At 39.0% G+C, this 10,000-nt stretch overlaps 1 protein-coding gene across 1 annotated transcript in view; it reads right to left on the bottom strand.

Annotated features, from left to right (window-relative positions):
- The window catches only part of LOC310734743 (SH3 and cysteine-rich domain-containing protein 2-like), a 41,495-nt gene that overhangs the window by 27,163 nt on the left and 4,332 nt on the right, over positions 1–10,000 (bottom strand). The window lies entirely within an intron of this gene.

Genomic DNA, 10,000 nt, shown 5'->3' with positions numbered 1-10,000 from the left:
TTGTTTTTTAAAGCTATTATTCACAATTTACTTACATGCCCCCCCAAAAAACAGACTTATGGAAATCCTTTAAAAGCAGCAACTCAAGTCAAAGCTCCTGCAGATAACAGCAGCATGTATTCACAATTAGCGAAGAGTTTCTCAGTGATTCTCAGTAACTACACAGTTACTGCCTTTAAGTAAGCATAATATCAATAGGTCTCTGTCCGTCCTTGACTTAAACACTCTTAAAAGCTTTGCTCTCCTGCAGAATGGTAATGCACAAAACACACAGGAATTTGACTGTTAGGTTTTACAGTATTTTGCTGTTTTCTTTTTGTTTCTTAATTTTTCTGTAAATTACTGAGAGCAGGGTTGCCAGTATTTTACTGTGTGTTTTTTTTTACAGTTTCCTTACATAAATTAAATATACGGTATATTACTGTTAAAATACATTTTACGGTGTTTTTATGTTTGTTTGTTTTTTTATTATTTTACACATTTAACCCCTTAAATCCCACAGCAAATCCTCAGTTTTAAAAGAACGCACGTGTCCACCTGAAGCGGTGATGAACTTAATGAGACAATGAAGGGACTGATCAAATGAGGATTAAACGTTACTGATGAACACCTGAAAAGACATTAAATCTCTTATGATTTCAGCAGATGAATAAACAACCCCGTCGAACCGGCATTGCCAGCTTCACTTATTACTAACCAATGCCACATTATTTCCGCCATATCTGTGCTAAAGCTCTAATTGAGATTTTAGATGTTTAGATGTTGTAGGTTCATTTGAATTCACCATAATGGTGATCATTGTTTGCTGTAGTTCGGCTCTTGAACCTTGAACGTTTCAAGCTATTTTTTCTTTAGTCGTTGTAATTAGTAATAATAGCACCAAGCACAAATAAAAACTTTGAACCGTAGCAGAACTTAAACAGACATCAACAATCAGTGTTTGAGGGACGATCAGAAAACAAAAACCAGATCAACTCTGAACATAACAAAAAAAACTAATGAAAAATCACAACAAAACTAACAAAAACCCAAATAAAAGCAAATAAAGATAACAGTAATAACGTTCCGCTGCATAATTTACTCGTGCTGCAATGCATGCTGGGTGTTTTGTACTATTCTGGCACCCAGCATGCATTGCGGCATGAACGTTTGTTTGTTAATAGTCAACAGTGTTGAGTTTTATGTGCTGATTCAATATAACCATCCATAAAGAACCAAAACCACGTAATTACACTTTCTCTCGACATTTTTTATCATAAAAAAACGTGCTTTACGAACTTGTCCTGGTATAGTTTAAAATTACATCCTTAAATTTTTCCATAGCATTTCGCTGATGGTTTGCGTGAATGGATGTATGATTAGGATCCAATTTTAAACCACTAGTGGTGCATAAATGTTCTTTTACTGGTACAAACAAGTGGGTACAAATGTTCAAATGTACATTGATTTTTCTGTGTGTGGTTAAAGTAGTAAATGACCAGCTGCTGGACCTTTTTTTTTTTTTTTTTTTTTTTTTTACAGAGTTGGACCCCCATGCTTAAGGGAATAGCTTTTTCTGGCTCAGGTCTTATCTGTCTGATTGCTATGTGTTTGCAGATGTTAACAGTGACTTCAAAAATCAAGAGTAACGGTTTTACATGGCTCTGTTCCAGGCCTGCTCTTTCTTTCTCTATGTCCCTGAACTACACCCCCACCACCACCACCCACACGTTTGGAACGGCTTTCTTAACAATGCCAGATAAATATTTTAAAACTGTAATTGTAAATATATATTTTTTACTCATCTCATATCTGTATTTCATAATAAAGTTTGGCTTTCAAACTAAAATTTCTCACCGCTGGAACTATCGGCTATCTGCAAAAATCCATACAGATAGTTTTTCCGGCTTCCGGTCCGCTGTCATTAGAAAAAAGCGGCCTCTAGAGGCAAACCACAGATGCCACATTCTGTTTTCTTTTTACATGTGAGACTGCGTGCTGCACAGAGAGCTTTAAATTATATTTATTTATAATTTGCTAATTATATATAATTATAAAATAATATTAATATTATAAATTATACTACATCCTGATATTTTATATTTATATTATATAATTATATTTATTAATATATTAATTAATGAATATATTCATTTATTTCCTTTAGCACATTTTTATGATTCAGTACTTTTTTTTTTGTTAAATCCACTATCGGTGAACCTCTAGTTATTAATGGAGCCTAATTATAAGTAAATAAATGTTTTGATTTTAATAGCAATGAATGTGAGAAAATCTCATGATAGTAGTAATGCTCTTTTAATAGACGATATATTTCTTTCGAAGCAATGCATCTTTTGTCTGTATGATGCAGAACAACAGACTAAACTAATCTAGCATCAAGAGGCATCAAAAATACAATTAAAGGAGAAATTTCTCAGAGAAAAAAAGTGTAGGAACTCCTGCTTTATGTATACTACAACTGTATACTACCAAATATTAGAAAGAACATGGTGTAACCTGGTGAAAAACTATTTTTAGGCTTATTCTGACACACTTGTGCTGCACTGTACATATCATTTGATGAATGTGGTGTGTGTGTGTGTGTGTGTGTGTGTGTGTGTGTGTGTGTGTGTGTGTGTGTGTGTGTGTGTGTAATTCGTCTTATATAGTGACAGCGTGAGACGGACAGCAAACTGAAAACGAGTTGCAAAGCATAATTCCATTACTGTTATTTTAAAACCAAAACAATTATTCCAAGCTCGTATGCCAATGCACGCACGCACACACACGCGCACACACACACACACACACACGCGCACACACACACACACACACACACACACACACACACACTCTTGTTGCAGCTGCTTTTGAAGCAGAGACTCTAAAAATAGCATTGGAGATGCTCAGATAAATTATGGATTCTGTGGCGAGCTTTTTAAATCATAAATGTGTGCACACACAAATACATGGACACACACACACACACACACACACACACACACACACACACACATAGAAGAGGTAGTGAAGAGTGTCTTAATAAACTGAAGTTTAATCCACTTTAATCCGATCCTGTAATATTAAAACAGCGGGAGGTTTTTTATCGTAAAGTCAATGCAGCACCTGGAATTTCCGACTGTTGGTTTAATGGGCGTGCACACACACACACACACACACACACACACACACACACACTCTCTCTCTCTCTCTCTCTCTCTCTCTCTCTCTCTCTCTCTTTATATCTCAGACACCAATATTAAAAAACTGACATCATCATCACACAGATGGCTAAAATGCATATGGCCAAAAAATTCACTAATTGTGCTGCTGTTCTTTGTATAATCAAGGGGTCTACGATTCCTAAGGTTCCACCTTAAACAAGCCTTCGCATTTTAATGAGGAGAAACTAAAAGTAGGACGAATGTAAGAATCCTTCAGCGTGTGCACACAAACCAAAGTGGCTGACTTGCGATTTCGTACAGCTGAGACACAACCACGCGCCGACATCTCCGCTGAGAATTTCTAGTATGAGCACATTACTTACGCCGTGGAACTTTAATGAGCAAATTCGATCCCACTAAGTTAAGATACACGTAGCCAGCTAAGTTAAGATACACTGATCACCAAAAATATTTTAAACTTGATCCAAATAAGTTAAAAGTCCCAAACGTGTTGTTTGTAGTTCTGCACTAAAAAGGCACAATGAATAATTAAGATAGTGCTTATGTAAATCTATTCAAATCAGCTTTACACAGTGGAACAAGCAGAGGTGGAGCACTGACATTACACTTACTCTCCTCATGGAAATGAAAGTATAACAGCCATGAGCTAATATAAGAGCTAAAAAAACATATTCAAATTTACCTTATTAGCATTATGATTATTTATGTTTAGATAAGAAGCATGAAAGAAACTTCAAAACTAAGAAGGAAAGCACCTTGACCCTAAACTGAACCCTGACTAAACCCAAACAATAACCCTAACCCTAGGGGGAGTGGTGGCTCCAGCGGTTAAGGCGCTGGGTTGCAGATCGGAAGGTCTGGGGTTCAAGCCCCGGTATCGCCAAGCTGCCACTCTTGGGCCCTTGAGCAAGGCCCTTAACCCTCTATGCTCCGGGGGTCCCTTACGAGGGAAATATCAAGGTCCGTGACGTCGGAGTGACGTGGGGCCGCCTTCCCGTGGGCTCACCACCTGCAGGAGGGACCGTAAGGGACGGTGCTGTGAGGATTGGGCAGCAGTCGAAGGCGGGGGCCTGCTTAGACTGCTGCCCCCGCAACCCGAATTACGGATAAGCGGAAGAAAATGAATGAATGAATGAATGAATGAATAACCCTAACCCAAATCCTAACCTAATCCTATTCTGCAACCAAACCCTAATTTTAATCCAAACTCAACCCCTAATTTAAGACCAAACCCAACCCAACTCCTAATCCTACACCTAACTCTAACCCCAACCCAGTCCTGCTCCTAATCCATAAACCTAACCCCAAACCTCTAACTCAACCACATCCCCAACCCAACTCCTAATCCCATTCCTAACCCATAACTCTAACCCAAATTCTAAGCCCTAACTCAACCCCTAACCCCAACCCTTAATCCTACTCCTAACCCAAACCCTAACTCCGAACTCAACCCCAACCCAAACTTTAATCCTACTCCTAACCTAAATCCGAACCCCTAACTAAACCCCTTAACCCAACTCCAACCTCTAATCCCTCTCCAAACCCTTAACCCTAACCCAAATCCTAACTCAAAACCCCTAACCCAACCCCTAATACGGCTCCTAACCCCTAACCCCAACCCTAGCACTAAATCCTAACCCAAAAACCCAACTCCTAACCAAACCTTAATCTTAACCCTAACCAAAATCCTTACCCCGACCTAAACGAACACCTAAAACCCTAATCATATCCCTAACCCAACCCTTATTAGAACCCTAACCTTAACCCTGATCCTAGTTTTATTACCTTAATCTACTTACTTATACAGACCAACATCACGTGTAAATTCCTGCGTGTGAAGGGTAGCGTGGATCAGCGACAGCGCTGGTGGCGTTCCCTTTCCGGTTTGTGAGCGTAACAAATGGGCTAAAATCTATAAATGTACACCTGTAAAATGACCTGTGTGGCAGGTGAACATTAATATCAGTGTGTAATGGACGTCATCACCCTCTGTGTCTCTGTCAGTGCTGGTTACATCTATCTCAGTTGAAACATCACCATCAGTTACAATTATCTGGGCTGACAGGTGCTGTGTGTGTGTATATGTGTGTGTGTGTGTGTGTGTGTGTGTGTGTGTGTGTGTGTGTGTGTGTGTGTGTGTGTGTGTGTGGGTGTGTGTGAAAGACAGAGACAGAAGGAGAAAGAGAGAGAGAGAGAGAGAGATCTTTGTCCTCAACATGTCCATCCTCAAACTCATCTACAAACATCAGACTCGTCACAGTGTGTCCAGAGCACCGTGGTAAAAAAAAAGAAAAAAAAAAAAAAACCCACAAAAAAAACCAACAACCCCACAACGGGGAGCTGATATGTTTTAGTTAGCAATAAATCACTTAGCATTTTTCACTTTCCTGTGGGAAAATATATATATTTTTATTTTTATTAACAAAAACGCATCAACAACTTTTTTGAACCAATAAAATCTGACTAGGATTGTAAATTGGAATAGAATTCAATTGAATTTTATTACATTTTATTTCTATAACGCTTTTCACAATGGACTTTACAGATCAGATTCACAGCATGAAAGAATTATAGAACAAAATTTACTAATATTTAAAGGTTTGTCTGCGGCAAGGAAACACGTACTTAGATGGAATGAGAAAGAAACCTTGAGAGAACCCATTCTCATGTGGGTTACATCAAACACTGGAGAGAGTGTGGGATTATGAGTAATGATCTTCCTACAGTTGAAGTTGTGGAACCGAGAGCTTCTGAGCAACCCATACATTAGCTCAACGTCTGAGATCATTATAGATTCAACACCAACTCGTCCATGCCAGAACCTTTAAATGTTCGATGATGTAGAACGCTATTTCTCAGTATTGATTAAGAGGATGTTTAACCTTAAAGTCCGATGTCCGAAAGCTTGGGACACAACTGGAGCTGGCTGAACATCTACATGCCTCGGGATCGATGCAGGGTCGGCACGTTCTAAACGATTTTTGGATGACTGAGGAATGGGAATGGAGTTACAATGATATTAATTCCATAAAAATATGCTTCCGAGAGGTTTCTTTCTCATACGAACTCAGAGAGATTTTCCTTCCCACCGTTGCCCCTGGCTCGCTCATTAGGGAAAAAACTTATAGGGACACATTTTTAAATATAAAATGTAGTAGCAGTAGAAGTAGTTTATTGCAGTGGTGGGCAGTCAGGGTCAGCAAAGCCTTCTCTGCTGACATAAACACTATCAGAAGCACTGACCTACATTTACAACCTAAATGCTAATATTTGTTTCATGAAATTGTATTAATTTATTCCCAACAGTTTATTCTCTTCATTACGTAGTGTTTCTCTCGGCTGCACTGCTTCCAGTACGTGTATGTGGATGTTAGATCCAGTACCACTGGATTACAGCCTCTGAGGAGCGCTGCACATTATGAGTCTGCATCTCTGGTGAGTAGGTTGAATTATATTTCTATGAAGCTGCTTTGGGGACAATGTCCATTGTTAAAAATCTTTGTATTTGTATTACAACAATTTGTTTTAATAAAAGGTTAAATGTACACCATGTTTCTTTGCATACCGGGAACAAAAATAAAGAAATCACCCAAATTTCTGTATGTGACGGCCTCATGTTGTCATTCTCAAGCTAAATTTGTGTATTTTCGATTAAGGCTTGTGTAGGACAAAAAAGATAAGTGAGGAATTGAATATGGAAAGCAGTTTTAGGGATTTAGTAATTCCACCGAAAACACACAACCTGCATGTGGAGAAAAGACCTTAGAATTTGAGAGGACTGAGTTTAGTTTCCAAAATGTTAAATGTAAATGTTTGTCATAAACCAGACAATAAAATCTCCCATCAAGCCTGCAAATCCCCCACACCACCACCCCCCACCCTCATGGAGAGACATCTGATTTGATTAGATTAGATTTATTTTCCCTGGAGCTACAGTCTGATTTCTTCATAATCACTGTCACCAGATTCATGAAAAAAAAAAGATACGCTGCAACATGGAGGAAAACATCAGGGAAGAAAAGAAAAGCTTAATAAAGGACATGAAATGTCACCCAGTCGCAGGGGAACAGAGAATATCACTCCAATCGCTCTCTCTCTCTCTCTCTCTCTCTCTCTCTCTCTCTCTCTCTCTCTCTCTCTCTCTCTCTCTCTCTCTCTCTCTCTCTCTCTCTCTCTCTCTCTCTCTCTCTCTCTCTCTCTCTCTCTCTCTCTCTCTCTCTCTCTCTCTCTCTCTCTCTCTCTCTCTCTCTCTCTCTCTCTCTCTCTCTCTCTCTCTGCTGTCATTCAGACTCCAAAAACTGCAAAGCGAACAAAACAAAAAAACGCTCGCCGTGGTTTCATCACTGCATGATAGCGACCGTGACGACTGTTTTATCGCATTAACAATAATTAATAAACTGGTGAAGCCTGGAGAACATCCATTATCATACTGAGTCACTGCTTATTGTGAATTCAATGATTATTTTATACTCCGTCATATTGAATCGTATTAATATTAATAGGAAACATTTTTTTTATGTACAATCTCTAAATGTAAATTAATTATATTCTTTAAAAAATGAAATTTTTTTCCAGAAACCGTGCCATTTAACAGACTACACTTTCACACTTTCCATATTCAAAACTTTTTCAAATACCTGGTGGAAAATAAGCAGCGGATGTGATATTGTCAAAATATATAATATTCTATAATATATTGTATTAAATTTCTTTATGTATATGTATTTGTTTATGTAATGTTGACAATAATATTCAAATTTAATGTTAAGTTGACTTTATATAATTTTATAGTAGTTTTCAACTGACTATCGGTCACGTGTCTTTTTATGCGATACAAAATCGCAGGAGTTCACCAATCTTAAAAGTTTGGAATGCCGTTTTTATGCGAAAATGTGTTGCGCTGAAATTGCATTTCCACCATACATGTGTTTCGAATGGAAAATGGTGTTAGGCTTTAGTTTTACTGAAAATATCCTTTTTACGTTGCGGTATCACTTTAAAGTGCAGTCTGATTGGTTGAAGTGTCTGTTTGGTTCATGTCATCGAGTTCAGTCGGATTGTGGTGTAGAACTTGCTGCTCTTCAGCCAGAGAAATCCCAGAAAATAGAACTCAGTCACCTTTAAGTAGTCCACTGACAAAAACATTCTATTACACTGGATCTATTGCTCCAGAACACGAATGCTTTCAGCAAATCTTCGCTCCCTAGGTGCGTCAACATCTGCAGTTTTGGAAATGCTTTGACCCTGTAGTCTAGCCCATGTGGAAATCATAACACTTGCCCATTTTTCCTGCTTCTAATACATTGACTTTGAGGAAATGTTCACTTGCTGCCTAATACAGCCCACTAACAGGTGCCATTATGAAGAGATAATCAGTGTTATTTACTTCACCGCTCAAAATGTTAGCCTGATCTTGTATGTACACAGCTCGATCACCTCTGAAAAGTAAAAGCGAAGATTTTCTCTATAAATTGGTCCACCTGGAACCCCATCAGAGAGAGTACTCTGTAGTGTGATGTGTGCTTCAGGCACAAAAGGCAATTGAAGCCCCAGTGTGAAGACAAAACACATCAATCAGCTGGAAATGAGGACACTCTGTCTAGCCCTCAAATTATTCCTACCTGGTCCGAGACACTGCCATGTTCTAGTTCACTTAACTAAAGATATGATGGTCAAATCGGCAGTCGCTAAGATTGATTTACAATAATGCAGTGGACATGTAAAGACTGTGAATTTGTCCTGTAGTGTCCACACCTCGAAGTGGTGTCCTAAAACAACTTTCAGTTGACTATCTTTCTTCCAGGACAGTCTCTAACGGCTCTAAGGGCTGAAAAGATTTCTTGAGTAACCCGAATTCATAAAATCATCGAGCCAAATCATTTGTTTAGTCCGTTTAACTACACACGGAGCACTGTGTTTCCCGACGGACCCTTATTACTGACGCACCACCCACTAAACTCTGGAGCGCTCTGGACACTTAAACACAAAAGACGCTGCAAAATTTAAAAAGGGAGAGATTCGTATGGAAGCCCGTTTACGCCACATAAAAAAAAATAGCCTAATTATGTCCGGGTTTTTTTCGCAATTCCGAGCTGAAATCCCTTGAGAGAACTCTGGAGGAGACGGAACATGACAGAGGACAGATTTCAGCGATGATACCTTACTCCTCTGCAACATCTGTATAGGAGCCATTGTTGCATTATAGCACTATGCATAGCGTCTCACAAGGCACTCACTATCAAGGTGTCACAGCATTTCTGCATAGTGCCTTCACCCACTGTGCTCCTCCGAGATCCCAGCATGGGACCTCAACCTTGAGTTAGGTCCATTCATTGCGAGTCCACAGGATGCTGCACTGAAATCGTTCTCTCTCAAAAATCTCTTTTTGCTAGCAATCACTGCAGCTAAACCCCTATGCGTGATGTGTGTAGGGTATAGAGCCATGGATAGCTATCGCTTAACGATCCACGTTCACCAACGTTCAATCTTCTAGAGTGGTGTAATCAATGGCCAACGAGTTTCTCTGGGCATTTACTTACACGTTGTAAAATGCTACGGTGGTGCCAATTTTTCTGTAGTTTTATAATGGGACCATTGCAATTGGCAGTAAAAATAATAGAGCAGAAAGCATGTCGTTTTCTGGGGGCACCTTTGCTGATCGATTGGAAGGCTGATAGTTAAGAAGCGGTTTGCCAGCCTGAACTCTATCAAAATCACTGACTTACGTTTTAATGTATTTTTATTCATTAATATGTGTTCATTGTTCCCAGTAGTCTTTATTTCAGTGCATTTCTCTTGGGAATTTGCGGCATTTTTTGGGGGAATTTGGGGGCTGC

This window comes from Silurus aristotelis (genome assembly GCF_946808225.1).
Source record: "Silurus aristotelis genome assembly, chromosome: 12".
In the NCBI taxonomy this organism is placed as follows: domain Eukaryota; kingdom Metazoa; phylum Chordata; class Actinopteri; order Siluriformes; family Siluridae; genus Silurus; species Silurus aristotelis.
The sequence above is the reverse complement of the archived record's forward strand: the minus strand, read 5'-3'. Positions and strand labels throughout refer to the sequence as shown.